This window comes from Lepisosteus oculatus, chromosome 19 (assembly GCF_040954835.1).
Source record: "Lepisosteus oculatus isolate fLepOcu1 chromosome 19, fLepOcu1.hap2, whole genome shotgun sequence".
Lineage (NCBI taxonomy): Eukaryota > Metazoa > Chordata > Actinopteri > Semionotiformes > Lepisosteidae > Lepisosteus > Lepisosteus oculatus.
Window position 1 is genome coordinate 15093102 of NC_090714.1, and position 21673 is coordinate 15114774.

At 45.7% G+C, this 21673-nt stretch overlaps 1 long non-coding RNA gene across 2 annotated transcripts in view; it reads left to right on the forward strand.

Moving 5' to 3' along the window:
• LOC107079048 (uncharacterized) overlaps window positions 1-21673 on the forward strand; it is a 53892-nt gene that overhangs the window by 21443 nt on the left and 10776 nt on the right. Inside the window, exons 2-4 of one of the 2 annotated variants that reach the window (XR_001480040.2) lie at window positions 566-631; window positions 8155-8245; window positions 9026-10534. This is a non-coding gene — a long non-coding RNA (uncharacterized lncRNA). The remainder of the gene's footprint in view (window positions 1-565; window positions 632-8154; window positions 8246-9025; window positions 10535-21673) is intronic. The other variant, XR_001480039.2, reaches the window with a different exon arrangement.

Consider the following 21673-nt stretch of genomic DNA (forward strand, 5'->3'; position numbering starts at 1 on the left):
GTAAGAATATAAGGAGCCTTAGAAACCAGAAAGCCATGTGGTTCAACAGCCTTCCTAGGATGGTAGCAGCTCATTGATGGGAGGATCTCAGCCAGCCGTTTCTCAAAAGAAGGCGGCTCGATTTTAACATCATGGCTGGGGGTCTTATTTCAGATCCCACTTGTTATCTTCCAGGAAGTTTCCACTTGTGTCTCCTGGTTCACGGCTCGCTTTTGATTTAGAAAAAGACCAGTGGATTGACTTTTGTTGATGTCATTGAGAATTATGAATACTTGGATCGGGTTGACTTGTATCCTTCTCTGTTACAGACCAAAAAGTTTCAATTCTCAAGCCTGTACTGTTAGTTTAGGGCTTTTCTTTGAGTCCAGGAACATATCTGGTTGCTCTTCCCTGAACTGATCCCAGCACACTTATATCTTTGCATATACTGTACTGTATGGTCACATGCTAATAAATACTATAGAGAGATGTAATGTCCATGTGGTCTGATTCCACTCGCTTAGCTGATAGAATAGCTATTTCATCAGAGGGATGAGCCTAACCGAATCCCTCTCACTTTCTCCAGGAATGAGCCATGGAGCTGCTGCAAGGATGAAGATGGGGTGGCAGGCAACTGAGAAAGATGCACTAGGTAAGCTCAGGAGGTGGGAAATAGATAGTTATATATGAGAGCAGAAGTAAGAAGAATTGGGATTTGACATTCCACCCCAATTTTTGTATCCCTGTCTCCCACTGATGCTGTGTAAGAAGGATTATGTTGACATAATTTCTAATAAGTCCAGAAGTGAAGGACTGGAGCTCAGACTGGTACAGCATCTGCTAGAGGCCTGTCTTTTGTATCCATCACTCATTCTTCATGAATATCTAATTACATATTAATAAAACCCGATTAGGTGCCTCCCTGCAGGAAAATGTTATAAATTGATAAAGTGCTTGGAAGAAGCAAATGTTCTTTAAAAAAAGAGCGGAGAAGGGGAGGGGTGGGGGGGCGCAATCTGATGATCTTTTATCATAATCCTGTTACCTCTGAATAATTTAAACACTCCTTAACAGTCATTAATTTCATATCATTTCCTTCTCTGCTGATTTCCTATTAGAATTAATGAGGACTGACCAAGTCTTTCTGTCCCGCTGACTTCCAGGGGAGAGTTGTGTGCGTGTCTGTGTGTGTGGCAGACAAGGGGGGTGGGGAGAGGGCTTCAGATGGTATAGAGGAGTGGCTGCCCTTTCAGTTCCTGTAGAATGGCTACCAAAAATGAAGGAAAACAAAATCATTGTGATTTAAACATCCACCCCCAACACACCCAGACAATTCCTCTTTGAATAGCTCTACCCATGAATGCAAGATGCACACACACTATTTCATGTCACGTCATGTCTGCTTTAACTCCTGGGTATGTCCCACAAAGCACTGGGAAGTACCCAGGGATGTGCTGTCACTGCCCATACCTCAAGGAGCCATTTTTTTTTCTTATTCAGCCGCTGTTTTGTGGTTCCTCACACAAGCAGCCGACCTTTCAGCAGATTGTATCTGCGCCGCACAGACAGCGGCGTGAGGATTGATCCAGCTCGTTTGTGATATTCTGCGTCTGCCATCCAGCCCTCGCTTGCTTCCTTTGTCCAACGTGTCCTCCCGGGACAGATCCCCGGTTCGGGAGGGGATCGTGAAGAATGGGGCGCTTAGCCGTTCTCCAAATGTGACTCAGACGTCCCGTCACTCTCTGCCTGAACAGGGCAGTAGCGGTGTTTCATGAGCTTGAACAATATACAGTTTACAGAATATAAGAGATGAGCCGTGAATCCTGTAGCTAACTCGGTTCCTATTTAAAGTAACAGTAAGAAAATATATCATAACTCATAGCAATGTGTTTAGAGAAAAGAACTTAATGCCCTTGTCCTGCTGCTCAATCAGTCTCTAAGAGTGCAACAGCAGAGGAAATACAGTACAGTAATGGCTCTCCTTTCAAGGTGTATATGATTCCTCCTGATATTGCTGCTCTCTTACTTCTGATGCACTGCAGAAATGGAGAGCTCTCTGTTTATCGCCGAGCTTAAGCAGCAGTTCGCCCGGCCAGCCAACATCCCTGCCTCCCCGTCGGAGAGGAGAGAATGAGACCCACGCTGTCTCCCCCACGCTTCGGCCCAGAAAGACCCGGGAGTCAGGGGGAGCCCGAGCCGCTCTGCCAGCAGCATGGCTCGCAATTAGTGCTGCTGTCAGTCTGAAAGGCACTGAAGTAACAGAGCAAACATTGCAAATGATGAGGCTTTGATCAAGGAGCAACAGTCTGGGTCCTGGGGATAGAGCGAGGTGAGGGAGGGCCGTGTGCTACTGTAGGTCTTTCATAATAACACATCCTGAATAAATATGCATTGATTAGGCTGGTAGGGGGGCATGGTGTCATGGTGGTTAGTATTGTGTTATTATTCTCCTTCTTACTCAAGTTGGCTTCATTTTTATTCATCTTTATTTTCTTCCCAGTCCTCTTCGATACTGTGTATCCTAATAATATCTACTTGCCACTCCCTGCATGTGACGCACTGTGTGCAAGAGTTAGGTCAACTCTAGTGACAGTATTTTTTTGTGTGTCACTGGCATGAAAAGGCAGTCCTGGAAAGATGCACTCCTGGACTTGTAAAAGGGTTTGGACTTCAAGTCATATGCACCTAAGTGCTTATTGGCCCACTAGAAAGGGTAACGTCCGAACTACATAAAGGATTAAGGTGGCCAGCCTAAAACTATTGCTCAAGGGTTTCCTGTCCTGTTGTGGGTTTGTATTAAGGTCCAAGTGTAAACAGTCTCCTCTCTGTAAGTGGAGTGAGTTCCCAACATCTCTTGCACTGTGTACTAAAACACTGAGCTCACTACACTGTTACTCATCTCTAAACTGCACTCATGCAAAATGCTTCCTAATATAGCAGGACAAGCACTGTCATCTGATATATGAATACTTTATTAATGGCTTAGGAATAGAAGGAGGCTCATCTCTGGTGTTCTTTTCCTTTCCTTCTGTTTCGCTTATTATTTCTTGATACAAGCAGATAAGTATGATTTCCAGACTGCATACAAAGACATACAGAGCCACTCTTTTGTGTCTCAGGAGAGGATTTTGTTTGATCACGTTGGTGAACTTTGCCTCCTCTATTTTGAAAGTGACAAGCGAAGAGACCTCATGCAATTGTTCCTCATCCACAGTCATCTAATCTCAATATCACAGACAAAATTTGAGCTCCATGTCTTCTCTCTAAGGTTGAGAAAGCTCTTATCTCGGGAGAGAGGAGCCTATGGAGTGCATGACAACACTTGGGCTGAAAGAATCTGAGCCCCCAACCTCAGCACACACAGCCGATATTGTGTATTTGGCACCCTCCAGGTGTGGGCAGCTGTTTGGGATTCTGTATCAAGATACTATGCAGCGTTATTTAACGTGTTGTAACATTTATTTAAAATAACAGATTTTAGAGCCACACAGCCCATCAAACGGGGCCTGCGTTTTTTTTTTCCAAAAAGGTTTTCTTCTTTCTCAGAGGGGTTTGATTAACAATTAAATGGTGGAGTTTTAGCAAACAGGCTGAAATTCAAGATACGTAGTCAATGAAAAAAGGCCAATTGTAGTTGGTTTCTTTAAAATTTGAGACAATTTGGCTTTGCAGGATTTGATTCTTCTTATACAGTATGTACTACTGAAGCTGTGCTGGCTGAAGGAAACTGTTCCTTGAGCAAGCTCAACAGAAATTAATCACAGAAATGAAAGGTATTGACCGCAGATGCACATCTCCTTACACAACCAGATCTGCTTGTATGTGCTCCGGAAATAATGCTCATAATTAAGGCAGCTCTGAGCTATTACCTTCAGACACGCATTTCCTCAGTGTCTAATTAACAGATAAAACTGAACGTTAATCTGTCTCCAGGGGCCGCCTGTCACCAAAGAGCGATTAGCAGGTGATAGACGCCGATTGTGACAGGTGGACCACCATAGCATCACAAGTCATTTACATGCCAAACAATCATTAAATCGCAATCCTTGCACGTTGTTCATTAATTGACATCCTTGATTTTCTTTCTTTGGCCTGTCTTTCCTGAGGAAGCAGTCCATGGCCCTTGGTGGTGTCCCAGTTTTGTGGCTGATGCACACGTACTGCCTGCACAGAGAGTCTGCACCTTACTGTGAGGAGCAGTTGGTCACGACCAAAAGAGCTAGGACCCAGTGTGGGGCCGGAGGCGAAGATTGAGGAGAGAAAACAAGGATTAAGAGGAGTAGAGGCTGGGTTTACTTAGCCAAGTCACGTAGTCAATATTCGTGGCCAAGAGCAAGCGTGGGTGAAGACGCCAAATGCCTGAGCCAGTGGGCTTCTTAGATGTAGGAGTCGAAGAGAAGGTAGCTTGATGAGGGTTAACTCAATACTGAGCGTGGGAGTGCAGGTGAGGAGCCCTTAAGTAGTGGTTGTCGGTAGTGGTAGTGGTTGCAGGGCGAGGGAGGTGGATGGGTAATTAGGTTGCGCGCCGGCGTTTGGGGGAAATAGTCTGGGCTTGTGTCTGATTAGTGGGATCCGTGACAAGTGTACTCTGTTACTGTATTCAGGCTTTAATAAAAAGGGCCTTTGGGTTGCCCTAGTGGGCTGACGGATGAGTGGTGCGGCGAGCAGTGGACAAGAATCTGCGTGCTAGAAAGAAGGGGTACTGGCAGACAGGGCTTGCCAAGGGAGAAGTTCTGGCCGGTTGGAATGAGCCAGACAGAACGATTTCCTGCAACAAGGTTGGACAGGGATGAGGAAAGCTATGCGTCTTACGAGGAAAACCACTGTGTATGAATTGGGGGAACTCCTCCTCTGGTTCTGTGAGATGCGGCACATACCTGTACCACAAATCAGTGTCCCTCCCAGGGACCTTAAGGGGCTAAATTGGGTTTGTAGATCTTCATATTGACATGCTCAGCCCTGCAAACCTGAGGCGACAAACATGACCGCCTCTTTTATACGGCAGACGATAGTTGCTCAACAAAAGGCAGTACTGTTTACAAAGCAGTTTCTGCTGTAATGAGGAACTGTCTCTTACTTGGGCGTCTAGGGAGAGGGAGGAAGTTTGCGAGGGGAGACGGGGTGTGTAATTTTCTCCCCAGTTACATCTGGAATGAAATCTGTCAAGTAGGTGGGCCTGTCCTGCAAGAAGAGTGAAAATTACAGGATACATCCCCTTTGACATGGCATACAATTACAGCATAATTACAACCTGTTTTTCTTAGTACCCATGTAATGAGCAGCTGAAGTTCTGAGACATACCTTTCTGGATTTGTGTGAAGAACAATAGTACACTTCAAAAGGTCCCCCTTGTTGACTGTATTGTATTTGCGCATTTGATCAGAATTTGATTCGAATTCCACAGAGAATTACACCACCACCAGCCTCCTAGATGTTTCCACTACATGAGGTCTCAGTAAAGGTTATTGCATCTCAGGAGGTAGCTTACGTTTTTGCAGCTCACACTGGCGGGTTGTGCAGCTGCCAGCAACAGAGAGCAAGAGGCTTGATATTCAAGAACTGTTTAATTTTCCCAGTGAAATTCATGTTCCATCCCTGTGTTGTTTCTTGTGTCCATTCTGTGATCAAAGAAAGACGCCACCTTACTTAGTCATTTGCTACAAAGCTGTTCTGAGTTTTGAGATAATCGACTGTCTCATTGTAATGTTTTGGCCCGCAGACATCAGTACTAATCAAAAAGCCCGACTTCAAAACTGTCAGGATTCACAGACATATTATACTTGGTGCTGTATGATAAATTTAAAGATTAGAGGGGTAGCTGGTTCTGTTCTCATATTTCAAACGAACCCTTCTGTCAGAGTGGCTGTGCTATGTGTCTTGGTGAAATAAACTGCGTACAAGGGTGCTGTATTACAGAGTGCCAGGTGAAATTCACCTCAGTGCATTTGACCTTAAGCTGCTCTCCAGAGACACAGTGAGAAGTGAGCAGCAGATTGGAGATGCTGTAGATAACAGCCTGTTGCCCCGAACCCATCCATCACCCTCCTCATCTCTCTTTGTCATGGTGACCCCCCTGCCCTGCCCTGCCCCAGCTGCTGTGAAGGCCAGGGCTCATGACAGTGCAGATTGATGTCGGGAATCGACTGGAAGTAATGAATCCATCACCAGCAGGAATAATCTCTCACGAACTCGCGTTCTTCCTCCCTTGTCTCTTCCTTCCATTCCCACTCACACTCGTCCTCTCTCACTCTCTCACTCATCCCGTTCGGTTCCACGCGGCTTTATTGACACAACACACATCTCTAGTACCGCCAAAACAGTGGAGGTGCGCACCAGTGAGAAACGGCACACAGACAGGTACCAATGAAAGGAAAATGATATCTGAAGTAAAAAAAAAAAGATATAATAAGGTCATAGTAATAAAATAACAAATAAAAGGATAACTGCAGTAACAATAACAGCCACCGAGCAATGGCATTACCAACAATATAAATAATGCATTCTGTAGTCTCCTAGTATCAGGCCTCTTGGCTGTGATGGGCAGTACCATTCTGGGGTTGTAGGGGGGCTGAGGCTCCCCTGGTAGGACTTACCGTGTTTCTAAGAACGAGAGAGGGAAATGGCAAATTCTGTGACGTGTGTTGTTTTTGTTTGTGTGGGAGACAGTGGCATCTGTCCCCATCTCTCCTGGCTCACGGTGACTACATAACCTCTTTTCTCTCTGTCTACCCCCCATGGTTTGAGTTGGGCTTTTCAGCGGCCAGACTGTGGTCACCCATCTATAAAGTACATGGTTTGGCTCTGTCCCTGCCTTGTTTCTCTGAGAGGGAAGAGATGCTCTATGGTATCAGCTCTTTTTAGTGCCCGAGAGTAATCAAGCTGATTAAGGGATTTACTTAATATTCCAAATATTAAGTCTCCCAATATTCCAAATGGGCATTTTGGATTTCAGTTCATTTGACTCTAATTGGCAGATTGTTAGCTGTCCTGACCTAGAACTGGTAAGTGTTCGTGCATGTTACTAGTGCTGGGTCAGGCTCTGAGGCCTTTTGACTGAGGATACTTTTCTGTGCGTTGTGTTCCTCAGGTTGCAGAATAGCAGTGGGCCTGGGAAAGAAGCATCAAAGAAGCATCCAGGCTCTTTGCACTGTCTGTTGAATGTGCCAGGGCAGTGATTACAGGCTTTCAGCTCTGCCTAAGTGATTAGGTGTATTTCTCTGCACCTGTAATATGTTTGTACCCTCTTGCTCACACACATGTATCAACATGTTCCCTCCCTCAAACACAATCCTGCTCTGAATGGTGAGGAAATATTCTATTTTTGTTCTGTAGTTTACCTACAGCTCACCGTTATTGATTAACAATTTATTTTTGTCTCCCAGACTGGCACAGTCTGTGACCACTTCCTCTTGTTTTAAAGGAGCTTCACTCAGGGGACCTGTTGTGCTTAAAAGCTCACAAAGGGGCCAAAGTATTCCCTTGGGATAGCAGACAGCAGGGAATTAGCCTTGCAGGCCCCTAGAGCACTTCTGGAAGGGTTTATTTTCTCTGCTTTGTATTCACTTCACAGGTAACATAGTTTGATGTAGAAGCCTTACATAAAATCCTGCCTGGGCTTCTGTCTGGAAGTCCTCAAAGTCGATTCATCAGTGTAGCACAGGGTTTATCTGAATGTTTTGTCATTTCCAAACCATCTTCCCACCCTTGCGCTGGTTGTGAGAGTGTGCCATTTTGGCACAGCTGGGGTCACGATGGAGATCAGCTTTGAGAACCCTTATCTGCGGTGCAGCTTGCTTTATCATTGTTAGTTTTGATTGCCTCTAATCTCCCTGTGCCTGCCCTGTGCCCTGAAGTCAGCTCCTGATGATATCCCCTGTGGAGCCGCAAGTACACACAATGGCAGGCCAGAAACAGAGGCCCGTGTGCTTGCCACCCTCCCCACCCTGCTCCAGTACAGTGTTGCCCTGGAGACCGAGGGGAGCTGAGGCCCAAGAGCAAGATAAATCCTTTTTCAGGCGTTTGTCTGCTCTTCGCCTTCCGCCTGCCTTGCCTCTGCTGTATAAGTGGATCTGATGTCTACTGTGGCTGTTTTGTCCTCGTTCGTCCTTCGCTGGCTATGTGCTACTGTGCTGGAGAATGAACACAACCAAAGTGACACTTGCTCCTTGCTCCCAGATCTTGGGTCCTGGGTTTGATTCCGGACTGGGCTGCCGTCTCTGTGGGGCTCACGGTTTCTCCCTGCGTTCATGTGGGATGTCACCCACAGGTATGTTGGCTGGGTTACTCGTCTCCGAGTTCCTGCAGCCCCGTGAGTGAGGCCTGCAGTGGTCCTAGAAGTACCAGCACGGATGGGAATGGACTGTAGAGTATCAGCACTTGGGAAAACTCACCTCAAGTGTGTAACGCACCGCTAGTGCATTTAACAGTTTCTAAGGGTTTGAACTCCTGTTTGTACAGTTGTGTGTTGGGAATGTTAGCAGCAAGCGTGAGGAGCTCTGGAGTAGTATTCAAATGCTGACTTTGCACTGGTCTGCTCCATGGCCCCACAGAGCTCGGGCACTGTCTGACCACAGTGAGGAAGAGGAGGAAGGTCTAACTCATAATTGTAAAGGATCACTCCTCTTCCAAGGCCCCAAAACCTCTCTGAAGACTGCAGACCGTTGTGACCTTGTAACTCCATGCCGATGTCGATACTTCAGCGGGGACAATGGTGACAGGCGCTGGGTTCGTGTGTCAGATTTTGTTCCCACACGACACCCCTGGCTGCCACCACCTCCATGGTCCTGTCCTTGGCCACACAGCCTCTGCAGTGAGGGGGACTGGGCGCGTTGTAAATAATTTCAGAGCTGCAGGGTGGAATGACCCCTGTGCAGGAAGGAATGGGAACAGCAGGAGAACGAAATGGAAATAAAAACCACTTGGAAGGAAAGAGAAGCTTCTCACCAGGGAGCAATTAGCAATTTTCAACCCCCCTTCCCAGTTAGTCCTTCCTTGACTCTTAGAGGACGTTTGCTTTCTGACACCATCTCTTTCACTCTTCCTGCAGAAACGCAGGGCCTATGAGTATTGACTACAGCTGGACCGCCTGCAGTTGGCCATGCAAGAAGATAAGTAGCATAACACACAGATCCCTTTTTCAGATGGTGGCAAGTGTGAAGAGGGACGCTTCTCTTAGTATCTATATGAGTTGAAAGATAAAGGAGGGTGCTATCTGGAACATTGGGAATCTGTTAATTGCTGAACTTCTTCCAGAATAGTTTTACACACACATCGTAGTGCGATTCTACATGCATGCGTGCATTTACATGTACCAGAAAATTTAGAACATGTAGCTTGTGATTCCTTTGGTGTGGAATGTTATTTATCTGTTTAAGGAAAGACAGAGTTTCTTTTTATATGAATTCGTACATTTGCATTGTTAATAGGTGTCTTTTAGAAAAGATCTAGTAATAAATGTTCAGTGAATGATGACGGGGATTGTGTACATCCTGGTTTAAGCTCTGTGTTTCTACTGTTAGAAAGGTTCTACCTGTGTGTAAGTTGTCCTCAAGAGTAACTGTGCAACTCTTCTTTGATGTGCAGATCACCTATTCTTTTCTCTTGCTTTAATAATTCATGCTGCTGTTTTAAGGTTGAAAACCTTCTGTTGCCTCTGGATGTTGAACGTCTTGTTTACCAGCCTAGCAAAACATCACACCTAGTCCTGCTGTGTGATACTGGAGGTTTCTGAGCAAACAGAGAAGCACTGAGCAGTAACACTGAGCTGTGAGTGATGGCTGCTCAATACAGTGCGGGAGCTCAGAGAATTTTCATGCCGCAAAAGTTGGCGATCCTAACAAACACAGCAGTGACTATATCAGCATTAATGCAAAACATTATTGGATACAATGAGGTTCTGATCAAACTTTATATGTAAGTGAAAGCCTGTTGTTGTTGGGGATATCTCAGAGGTAGCAAAAGCCATATATTCCAATCCAAACTGTTTAATACAAGGCGTCTGAATGCCACAGCGTCTGATTCAGATGGCTGAGCTCTGGGATTTTTTCAAAGCAGTGTATTCAATAAACCAATTTGTCATCTGTTTTTTGAGACAGCAAATAACCATCCGTGCATGAGATAAGAGCCCCAAACAGCCTTTAATTAACTAATAAAAGAAATTGATAGAATCACTTAATTAAAGGTGTATCAATAATTAATAGACTTTTGGTCACAGCTCATGAATATTTTAAATGTAGTTTAGCTGATTTTTTGTGTGTGTTTTATTTAAAGTCTAATGGCATATTAATTGTGGCATCTTACACTCAATAGTAAATTAATTGGTTGTTTATGTAGCCAAGCGCAGTGCACCATCACCACAATGACGGTTTTTCATTATAAACACACTGGAAGTCCATCTGTGGAGAGTAGACGCACAGCCTCCTAATACACACAGTTAAATAGTCAATAGGGTTTTGTCTGAAGACGTTTGCTCATGCTCGAGTCCTGTAATTGCAGATTTTCCCAGTGGAAGAAAGGATGGATGGGATGGACAAAAGCCAAACAAGAAGGATTACAGGTCAGTGGCCTCTAGGGGCACAGCCAGTTGATAAGCCCTAGACTGCCATGCCTTCACATCCCCACAGTGTGAGTGCTTTCCACCCAGGTGCCACTAGAAATGCAACAGTTTTCTGGTGCCAGCATTCATTAGTCTGTGCAATGGCACTTGCAGGGGGGTGGTTTTTCACATTTCGTAGCAGCAAACGTACAGTTCAACCGGAGCAATTCTGCGGGACTGCTGAAATGCAGCCCATGGCGGTCCTCCTTCCAAACTCTATCAGGTCTTGTCAAATTGTTGGAAGTGGCAGAGGTGTTGTAGAGTCTGGTATTAAGAGAGGCTATATGCTGGTGTGAACCTATTTGGTCCAAAAATCTGGTCCTATGCAGTTTGCAAAGGGGGATGATATGAAGAGGGACAGCTTATTTTGCACATTTTATTTTGAAATATAATGCTGTTGCACTACCTTAAAAGGCAGCTTTGCTGCAGCAAGATGGCTGCAATTCTGTTGCTAAACTTGCCCAAGTTATTAATTAAACATTTAAGATCTGGAACTCTGCAGTCACCGTGCACCTGTAGTTTGTGGTTAGGCCTGCTGCTGTTGCTAGCTGATAAACTCCAGCATTTCCATCATGCACACCTGAACATGCAAGGAGAAGATGATGGTGATTAATGATTAAATGGCTCTACAGCGTGGCGCGGCATGGATTCACTGTCACCCAAGCGAGATGCAATCCAGACTGAAAGAAAAGCCCCTGAAATGCAGTAGGCTGTTCTCTTCTTTTCTTGTTCCTCCGCGGGGAATACGTCAGTCTGTTAGAGAGTTTTCTGTTGTTGTTTTCTGTTTAGCGCTCCAGATGAAAGGGATAATTTTAGACTCTGTATAAATTATTAATAAACTGCCAGCAAGTGGGAAAGCATTCCGAGTTGGGAGAAATCCTCCAGAGACAACCCTAGTGCTCTATCTCCGCCCGAAGTAATCAGATGCCTGCTTGACCTCCCAGACGATTCCCCCTCTCGCTCTGTGTCCACTTCAGAGCTGCAGCAGCTCCTGCAGACGGTAGGGTGTGTGTATGTGAGACGGGGGTGGAGATCGGAGGGGAGGGGGAGCTGTCAGGCTTCATTTCCCAAGCCTTTCAGGATTGCGGTGGTGGGTTTTTGTCTGCATTACTCCGAGAAATACCCCTGCTGGAAAAAGAGAGGCACCTCAGGCAAGTGTCACAATGCCAGATAGAAATAAGCGAAAATGGTTCTTCTAAACATTCCATCAGTATTCCACTAATTAACTGGGGGCTGGGGGTGAGCAGGATGTTTTTCTAACTTAAACTGAGGAAACATTGACCAGACCTCTCAATTCCAAAGTGGAGCAGCTCTGAAGGAGGTGTGTGAAATGAGTACTAAAATATGGTCAAGAACGCTGAACCCTGATGCCCTTTAGTTAGTCATTTTAAATAACCACCATGTACCTGGGAGAGTTTCCGCGCTCCGTATTTACAGAGGCCCCTGTTATTTTTGGCCGGTTTCTTTTCAATTATGCAGAGTCTTTATCCAGTGCGGAGCAGCCGATGGTGGCGAGGGGTTTTCTATCAGTCTGCGGCTCAGCCTGTTCCGGTGGCACTGCACTGAGCCGTGGGAGCCTGTGAAGACTCTCCAGGGCCTGGTCACTCCACCCTGTCCTCTCTCTCTGACTCGGGGTGCATTGCTCAGCGAATGAAAGAATCACGGCAGTACTGTGTGTGTCTGTGTGTGTGTGTGTGTGTGTGTGTGTGTGTGTGTGTGAAGTCTGCTCGTTTCTAAATTTGTAACCCTGCAGTTAGCTAGTTAAACACACGGCGAAGAGCAGGGAAGTGAAACAGACGGCAAGCGTTCCTTTTTAACTCCCTGGCCCAGAAAAGGCCAGGCCCCCTCTCCCTCTTGCCTGCTCCTTTCATTTCTCTGGGTTTGCTGTTTTTCAAAACACCGATGTTTAAACATGGCTCACGTTTTCAGAACCGCTTCGAGCAGATTTCCACTGCTGTTATATTATTTATTATTATTATTATTTATTCATTTGGCCAATGTCTTTATCCAGGAATTTAAAATCCAGTTTATTCCATTGCAAAGTAAGACAGCTCCTTAAAATCGCACCCCAGTATTGCAGCGCGTGGTATAGTAATAATTATAGTAATTTGCATAGTGGAGTACAGGGGTTTATACGGCAAGGATAAATATTTAAATTAAGTACAATTACTGGAATTAATTATAATATGCACATATGATAAATTGGAATGATAGTAAAACAGATAACAGTGCAATACCAAAATCCCAAAGCTGTAGTTTAATTCCCTTTGATCTGGAGTTCAATATACCACAGGCCAGTGAGTCCCAGCCCTGGACTTGCTGGTTTTCATTGCAGCTGAGCTCTAAATCTCCAGCTAATTGATGAATTCATTGACCTGCTTGCTTGTTTAAACTTTTATTTAACTTGTTCCTTTGGTAAGTCATGAGTGTAAAAAAAACCCAACTTCAGGGGTACTGTTTCCCACAGCTTCAGCACAGAGGAAGCAAGAATTTGCGCAGCTCCTACTCAATTGGCTCTCCATTAATACTGGCTAGATATCCAATCTATTGATAATCTGCAGACTCCGGTGGGAAGGACACACCCACAGTGGGAGTGACTATGTGTCAGGCACGCCCACCACCCGTGTTTTCTCCCTTCTGCAGGAGTGCGTTTGTTACATGTCACGCAGCACACATGAACGAGGGCAGGTCTGGAAGTCGCATATTACAATAATAATAATAATAATAATAATAATAATAATAATAATAATAATAATTGCTTACACTTATATAGTGCTTTTCTGGACACTCCACTCAAAGCGCTTTACAGGTAATGGGGACCCCCCTCCACCACCACCACCAGTGTGCAGCCCCACCTGGATGATGCGACGGCAGCCATAGTGCGCCAGAACGCTCCCCACACATCAGCTCTCAGTGGGGAGGAGAGCAGAGTGATGAAGCCAATTCATAGATGGGGATCATTAGGAGGCCATGATGGGGTAAAGGCCAGGGGGGAAATTTGGCCAGGACACCGGGGTTACACCCCTACTCTTTTCGAGAAGCGCCCTGGGATTTTTAATGACCACAGAGAGTCAGGACCTCGGTTTTACGTCTCATCCGAAGGACGGCGCCTGTTTACAGTATAGTGTCCCCGTCACTATACTGGGGCATTAGGACCCACATGGACCGCAGGGTGAGCGCCCCCTGCTGGCCCCACTAACACCTCTTCCAGCAGCAACCTTAGTTTTTCCCAGGAGGTCTCCCATCCAGGTACTGACCAGGCTCACACCTGCTGAGCTTCAGTGGGTTGCCAGTTGTGAGTTGCAGGGTGATATGGCTGCTGGTATGGCTATTGGTATGGGGTTAAAACCAATGATAAATTCCCATCCGGCCCCACAAGAGCTATTTACAAATACTTCCCAAACCGAAAGCTAGAATCCCAAATCTGTGATTTGAAATCTGTGATGAAAACCATGGCTGGAGCAAAGCCAGACACAGAGTGTTCCTGCTGGACCAGGGCTGGGAACCGCTGTCTTAGGGCATAGCTGATCTTGTGTACTAAGGGAATGCACTGAAGTGTGTTCTTTGAGAAGACCTCAGTGCCAATGGAGATGCTCTGCCATCTTTTCTTGAGAATTATGGCAATGCCTTTTTCCCAGGCTGGGACAGGAAACTGTTTGCCTCCTTGAAAGACTGCTAAGATTTAATCAGAATTTCAGAAAGGGCTTATTAAGAAATTCTGGTCCATGAAACGTGCCTACAGGTAGCTTGATCTGTCGCTTGGTCCAATTCACCCATACCTCTGAGTAGGCAGAGAATCTCAGGGGCCAAGCAATATTGATTAAAAGGACGGTGTTGTAGTCTGGGAAGGATGATGCATTGGGGTTGAATGATTGACAGTGGCCCTCCATTCGTCATTGGCTTAAAGATCAATACTGTACTACAAAACTCCTCCTGACCTGCATGAGTCTTGCAGCCAAAGCCTAAGTGAAAATCACCAGCGAAATAACTCACTGAGCCACCTACACCTTGTTTTAAATCTGTTGTTTGGCTCTGGTCCCAAGGTTAGACTTAATTTGAGTGCCAGGCTTCATAGGAGAGTGGACGTGTAATTTTCAGAGCTGTGCTAAATCACGCCATTAAAATCCCATTGATTTGAGCTTAATTCACCCCTGACCGCATCGTTCTCGATAGGAACAGTACTTAGTGCCGGGCTGAATAAATGGATTTTAGTGTTTCAGCGTAAGACTTCCAGTCTAATGCAATAACCCAAACTGTTATTAAATTAGCAATTACTCTGGGACCAACAAGGAAAGACAAAGACTTGCAGCAGAAAGAAGAAGTGTTAATGTATTAATCGAAGCTTTTTAAAACATTACTGCCTCCAGGATCTTTTTTCGCAGCTCTTTCTGGATCCCCGCTCAGCCTCTGGTATTGCAGCACGAGGCTGTGAATCTTAAATTGCTGTACTTTTTTTTCCAAGTGAGCTTTTATTAGCAGAGGGAGCTGCACTGGCAGCATGGTCTGTCGCAGACCTTCCCCGTAATTATACCCACAGCCTGTACAGCTGGATCCTGCAGCTCTTGTTAGCACTAGGAGAATTTTATGTAACCAAGCTATCTCAACAAGTAGAGCAGAAAGGGCCTTATTTTCTCTCCTTCTGTTTTATTTGGAAACACTCGTCTGTTAGGGTTGGAATTGAAAGCCAACCACTGCAAGGCAAAACCTGATTCCTGGCAGGCTTTTCAATTTTATTTTTAAATAAGATGATCTCAAGAAGGGTAATTGATGAATTGCAAAAGTGTAAATGAGCGCAGTGAAATAGAATGAGAGCTCGCTCCCTCTGATAGAATCGAGTTACAGGACAAGTGAGTTGGAACAGCTGGAGGTGGTGGCTGGCATGTGTTGTGATGGAGGCCTGAGTCACATGTCCCAACCATGAGAGCAACTGTCTTGTCATGTAATTATTAAGAACATAATTCCTAATTAATTAAAAATGTTATTTTGTTGACACCTTAATCGTATTTTATGGGCTTGTAAATGATTTATAACTGCTAAAATTAAATTTACATTCTAATTAGTTACACCTACTGTAGCAATTCTTATGACTAATATGCTACTAACGGTGGCTTTTCTCTCCCCTTGATATTGAGCTATTTAATTATAATTAGCTACAATTTTATGATTAGCTTGTCGGCTGATTTTTTAACCCACAGAGAGCCAGGAACACTGAGGCTAAAGACGGTTTTGTGTGTAAATGCACTCTGTTGCTGTGGTCCTGTAAGGTGCAGAGCTCCTGCTGTCTGTCCAGCTGCTGAAGGGTCATATGTGGGCCGGTCCTCGGTTGAGCTGGGTTTCTATTGGCTCTATGCGCAGAATCAAGGCAGTAAAGGACCTTCAAGATCAGGCTTGTCCTCGTCTTTCCTGTTTTAGTAGTCGAAGTCTATGGAAAACAATATCCAAATGCAGAAAGTTCATTTTATTTCCATTTCTGCTGTAGCACCCTTTAAGGCTTGCATTTATCTCTTCTAGTTTTTATTACAGTATGTGCATAAAACCAGTTTATGTACATCTGGTGTTATGGGGCATAAGAGAGATAATAAAAAAACATTTTTAGTTTACCCCCACCTTGCCCAGCCTGAACCTAGCTGGTTTTAGTGTTCCTTAATAAGGTCTCCTTGATGGGATTTGCACAGAGCCTGGAGGTGTAGCCTGTGTTCTACATGGGGGTCACTGTGCTGACCTGCACTTTAATATGAGTAAAGGCACTGCAGAGCTATTCCTCACGGCTCTGCGAGACCTCAGCCTAAATTATGTGAATAAAGTCAATAACCTCATCACCGGTGGACTCCGGTGCTGTAGTAAAACTCTTTTATCACTGGGGCTCAGCAGAGGTGATGGAGAATCTCATTTAATTACGGGACCTCATAACTGCAGTGCTCTGCTTTTCAAGGCCGTGACTGGACAAACCTTCTTCACTTACACTAAGACACCATGCAATGTGGACAGGTTCGGTTTCAGTCTTTGAAAATACATACTGTAACTCCTTCTACAATAACTCTAATGTAAGGGAAAATGCATCTTATATTGTAATAACTGTCCAGTGTGCAGTGTGCCAAACATTTGGAATCCATACAGATTTAAATGGATTGTATATATACTTTAACGTCAAAGTAACATTCCAAGGATAATTCTCTTTTAAAATGTAGTATCTGTGTTTTTTCGACCATCTCATTTTGGAATCTCCAGTTGTGTCTTCACTTCTCTCACTGTAACGATCGCTGTGCCCTCATGGGGAGAATGAGGTGGTGCAGACAGGCTCCTCTGACCTGCCAGACACTGGGCTCTTGCCCCTCTATAAGCTCTGAATGCACAGGAGGTTCAGCACCTGATTGGAGCAGAGGACTGTCCCTCACTGACATCACTGCTAACCAGCAGGCACCCAGGAGGCCACAGGGATGACTGTTTTGCCAGTGGACATGGATCTGTCCAACTATCCCTTTCCCAGGCTGTGCTGGACAGTAACTAGCAACATGACCCAGGTTCAAACTCTTCAGACTCACGGCATCTAGATTATAGAGCTGCACCTGGGCTCAGGACTCCTTACTGCCTGAACCACATGCTTCTGAGCTTTAGACCTAAAATTAGTACTGAGAAATCAGTTCAGATTGTAAAGGTTTTTTTTATGCAGCATCCTGGCTCAATGTTTGTTCTTCAATGGGGGTGAGTGTGGGTGACAACAGTTGTCTGATTTCCCCTGAGCATGTGAGTGACTTTGCAAACGCATTTGTGTTTACGTGCAAGGACCTGAGAGTGAAAGTCAGATACCATGGCAACGATAATGAGACCATAAATCACTGTAATGCTGTTTTTGCTCCATCTCTGACTGGATCACTACTAACACTGGACCCCACCCTACATGGCCTTTCTCTGCTTGGGTCCTGAGTACCCTCAGGCAGAAGTTAGATCGAAGTAGTCGCTTGTACGGAAATGCCCATGAGAGATAGCCTATATGCAGTCCTCTTTGGTTTCAACAGCTTCAACTTTACTGCCAGCTGTGATTAACACTGGTGTTCCGGTGTAGACCTGCCCTCCTTTTGAAGTCATACAGAGAAGGAAAAAGAGGGAAACTAGGGACCAGCAGGCTCTGTGTGCTCAGAGAAGAGGCATAAAAGCCTAATATGGCCTGTGGATAAGTCAGGGGAATTATGTCAGATCAACCAAAATACTTCCAAACACAAAATAATAGATAATACTGTAGACAGTGGCAGGCAGGCTGTGCTTGCATACACACATCAGGTTTCTCGGCCCTCCTGTGTTTTCCATGGGGGACAGCCCCAGCCTCTGAAACTGCAAGGACAGCCTGGAGGGGTGTGCTGTGGCCGACAACTTCCCAGGGAACCGCAGTCCTTCCTCCTGTTCAGACAGCCAGTTCTCTGAGGGGCTCATGTGCTTCGAGGGTCTGTCTGCTTCTCATAACAGGAGCTCAGACTCTTGAGCTGGTGGAAATCCCTTCATAATGCCTCAAATCACCCCTGACGCCTGTAGCGCTGAGCGCCACCCTCTGCAGAAGAGATGAGAGATGTCGGAGCACCCCCTTTCCTGCTCTTACTCTGAGCAATGGGTGTCTTTCCCCTTGAAGGTAAAGACCATGCTGTAGCTGTAAGCAAACACAGTTAAAATTAGACTAATATGTGTGGTGCTATAAATTAGCATTTGGGGGCCATTACAACAAAAGAATTCCAGCTGCAGTCACTTATTGCAGCTGAAGTATTTTTATTCCAGTCCCTTACAAAACAGTCAAGTGTTTGCAGAGAAAAACATGGCAGCTACCTGGTTGAGCATTAAGAGCAAAGGTTAGTGTGCAGTACTGTGACAAAGATTATAAGGCCTGTCTCGGGGCGTGCTGCCTGTTCCTCTTCCCAGAGAGGAAAGTGGTGAGACTTGGGAATCTTAGTTAAAACACGGAGCATGTCACTGTGTAAACACTGGTAAGGTCTGCCATTCCCCAGCGATGCGTGCATTCTTATCTATGGGTGCCTTTCCAAACCCTCCTCTCCTCTGACACCCGGCCTGCCGCTGTTGCTGTCCGTTCCGCCTGGTGCAGGCCCATCAAGTCCTCTTGCCGTTCTCCATCCCACACCACGCGGTAACCATGGCAATGCCTCACCGGGGCCGTGGACGCTGTCTGCGGGCCTGACAGCAGCCTGTGCAGCAGAAAGCCTGCCTGATCTGCTCCCAGCACCGCCGCCACAATGCAACAGCCGAGCTGTGCAAGACATGGAGTCCTCGCTGTTTTTGCAGAAAAACACCTCACTGTTTTCTGCCTCTTATATTTAAAATAAATTGCTCTAGACCTCTGATAAAAGTGCAGAATATACTATATATAAAGCCGTTGCACACAGATCAACTGAAAATAGTAAAAGGATCAGCTTTTTAAACAATGATTCAGGTCCACAAGATATGGATTTGTCGTTACTTTGAGTTTGGAGGTTGTGAGACCTTGACTGTATTTGTTTTGAATGTCCTCTGTGTCATTTCTCTGCCTTGTATAGTAGTAGCATTAGCAAATTCTGTACCCCCCTTTTTTACTCTTGGAAAGACGGTGTCTTCAGTTCTGTTGCGCAGTATTTAACAGGGCTTTCAGTACAGCTACACAAGTGTGTCTACCACTAGCTGTACTACAAGCTACAAGTCTACAAGCTATACTACTGCGTCTCTGGAGGAAGGGGGGACCGCACGCTCTCACAGAGATGCCCACACGCCCTGGTTGTCACGATATTAGTTCCCCCTCCTTAAGGGTGCTCCAGCCCTTTTACTTAAGACTTTATTCTGTGCACCTGTTTCCCATTCCCAGCCCACCTTAAAAGCCAGGCGCTGACGCTGATCTGGGCTCTGCACCTGATTTCCATATCGTGCGAGTCCGGGACCTGGAAGCGCCTGGTCCCGTTAAGGTTTTAACCTCGGTTCCCGTTCCTGTTCCCCGTCCGCCGGTTCCGACCCGGCCTTCGTGGTTTTTATTCCTTGTTCTGATGGATCTCCTGGTTTTGGACTTTCTCGTGTGTTTTTGGATATTCCCTAAGGACTACTCTTTTGGATTGTTCGCCTCGGTCACACTTCCCCCGTGCACCAGCGCACCTTGGACACGCCCCCCTGTCTTCTGCCCCGTTTTCCTGCATGACGTTTCCCCAGTGTTTCCCCACTCCGTCGGACTGTGTCGTCCACATAGGGTCCGGAAAGAACTGTTCGTTACACTGGTCCTCTCCCTCCCCAGCTGTCTGTGACAGTGCTGACATGGGGCATGAATCAGAATCTCCGTAAGCAGGATTAAAAAGAATAAATAAGTTGATATCATGGAACAAAATGATTTATGCACAGCGCCGCTGCAGTGGCCGAACCAAGTACTAACAGAAATCAATAGGTAATTACAGACATCCACCAAGAGCTGCGCCCGGGCCTGCTCATGCTCAGAACAAATGTCAAAATACTTGTTTGCCAGCAAAGCAAGCGGGAGTAAGTAAGTGCTCATTGGGGAGCAATCTTCCCCTGGCTGGGCCTCCAGGTGGGCTGTTTCTCACCTCCTGGGGGCTCTGGCAACTGCTAGGCCTTTGCCTGTTCAGCAGTCTTATTATAACGTATGGTTTTCTGCAAGACACAGTTCTGGGTTGTACAGGGGTCTGGCAGGTTGTGCTCAATCGGTTTCTAGCTCCCGACTGGTTGTACTGTAACTCCTCACACTCGCAGTACAAGACTGTCCGTCGCAGAATGTCTGGGTGCGCATCAATTCATGTCAGTCAGATGTCAGGTTTCCCGAGACATATCCAAAGATATTTTGTCATCCATGCAGTTAGCATGCAGTCGACAGAGAACTTCACATGGACAGAGCTGATTAGAAAAATCAGATTAGGAAAAAATGAAAAAGAGTGCAATAAACATGATTCATAAGCACATTAAAATAAACAAAAAGGATGAAAGGGTTTTGTAATTAAGTAAAAACATGAGTATAATATTAAGAGTATAAGATATAAGAGTGAAGAAACATCTTAAGCCTAGATTGATAAACTGAAACAGCAGAATCTTCTTTAGATAGATGGGTAGTTTGATTGCACAGTACATGACCAGATTCCTCCTGAGGCCACAGTTGCTCTGCCTGCCAGAGAGAGTGGAGATCCCATTCTGGCCTAGTTGGGCGTCCCTCAGGCTTGTGGAAGACAATCATCCTTCATGAGGGGGAGAGGTTCCCAGTGAAGGTTACTCCATAGTTCATGAGCTCTACAGTATATGCTCTGTCGTCCATATTCTTTTCAGGAATTGTTAGAACAAAATGATTTCCACCATCCTGAGACAGGATCTGGTTATAGATGGATTTGTACCCTTTTAAATCCCTGGGGTTTCATCGTGGTCCAACGTATCTTGCCTCACCGTTACAGGGCTTTTTTGAGCTTCACTTTGCGCTCGGCTGTTCTCTTACCTGGCCTTGCAGCTGTAAACATCTGGAAGGCTTATCTATGAACTACGTGGTCCACAGCCACAAAGTCTGGGATAAATCTTAGTGCTTAGAGGCAGGCTGTACCAATAGTTTTTAGAGGTCATGAACCATTGTGGCTCCACTAATACGGGCTCCACAACTTGCTCACAGTGCAAGTTGAGCACATAGGGCCATGTGAGCAGATTTCCCCAAGAGGCAGTGCCAACATTGGTCGCAATATTGGTGGCAGTAGTGGGATTAGTTGGCAAGATGCCTCCGATTTCCCAAGCACCCCACGCAGGCTTGACGGCTGGGCAGATCAGAGGAGACTGTCTTCCTCGTTCTCTCCGTGTGAGCTCGACGCACGAGCTACGACGGGCGACACCGAAGTGGGATGGGTCTGTAATAAACAACAATTATGGATGCGATTTTTTTTAAAAGAGAGATCCTGGAGGACTTGGTCAATGCCAGCAGAGGGGTATGAGAAATGTAAGGACGTAACTGGGAAGGCTGAGAGATAATGAGTGCTGGCACTCTGTGTGAGGAGAAGTGAGAGCAGTACCAGTAGAAAGTGTCACTTTGATAAACAGCTATAAATGGGTCAGGCCTGCTAGCTTCTCTCAGCCAGCGCTAACCTAAATCAACGGAGTAAG